The sequence below is a fragment of the Cephus cinctus genome, unplaced genomic scaffold (assembly GCF_000341935.2).
Source record: "Cephus cinctus unplaced genomic scaffold, Ccin1 Ccin1_scaffold0123, whole genome shotgun sequence".
NCBI lineage: Eukaryota > Metazoa > Arthropoda > Insecta > Hymenoptera > Cephidae > Cephus > Cephus cinctus.
Genome location: NW_014332857.1, coordinates 2343444 through 2344272, shown reverse-complemented (window position 1 = coordinate 2344272; position 829 = coordinate 2343444). Strand labels below are relative to the sequence as shown.

Sequence of the window (829 nt, the reverse complement as noted above, 5' to 3'; positions counted from 1 at the left end):
GGATGGGCGAAAGACGCCTCTCCCGAGACTTAATGAATCGTAGGAGGCCATTGAATAAATTCCATGGCCAACTCAACCCCCGGACGTATATTACTTCCCTAGGATAGGAGCCCTAGTGAGATTTCACGATGACAGCAACCCCTCTGGACCACCCCCTTGAAATGTATATCGACCCGTGGGGTTTTCGCTCGCGTGATCATTAGGCCGGAAGTAGAAAGAATTTGCACGTGAAATTACAGCTGATGAAATTTACAAGGGTATTTTTTCAAGTCTCTACGAAACTTCGAAAATGGCGGAGGAGACAAGGAAATCCGATAACGGTTATTCAGTATGGCCGATGTATTGAAATTTTAATGCTCACGATATAATAATCTATATTATCCCAGCCAGCATATTGGCACTGACTATTTCTTATATATATTTTTTTTCCTTTCACCACCCCTCAATAAAAACCCGAAGAGAGTAATAAGATGCGTAACGATAAAAGATAACGACCCTTCGAAACTCACCGACACAACCCCTTCCGACAGCCCTGAAACGAATTCGCGAGCGGATTTGGATTTGGTCGTTGGTGAATTTCAGGATCCCTTTGAAATTCAAAATTGCAAATCGATCCCAATGCGAATCCGAGGGTCCTCTGATGCAAAGCCAATAAAGTGTCCAGGTTTTCGTGTTCACGCCCAACCACCCTCCTCTACCACCTTTTCGATACCCACTGTATTTATCCAAACACATCTCAAAGTCCCTACATTTTCCACCCTCTTTTCAGACTCCCATACGATTCGCCTATAGTGGTATCAAAAATAAATATGTATATCAAGTTCGGTGG

The 829-nt window shown here is 43.4% G+C and overlaps 1 protein-coding gene across 2 annotated transcripts in view; it reads right to left on the bottom strand.

Annotated features, from left to right (window-relative positions):
• LOC107275136 (acetylcholine receptor subunit alpha-like 1) overlaps positions 1-829 on the bottom strand; it is a 68906-nt gene that overhangs the window by 23806 nt on the left and 44271 nt on the right. The gene's annotated exons all lie outside the window — the stretch shown is intronic.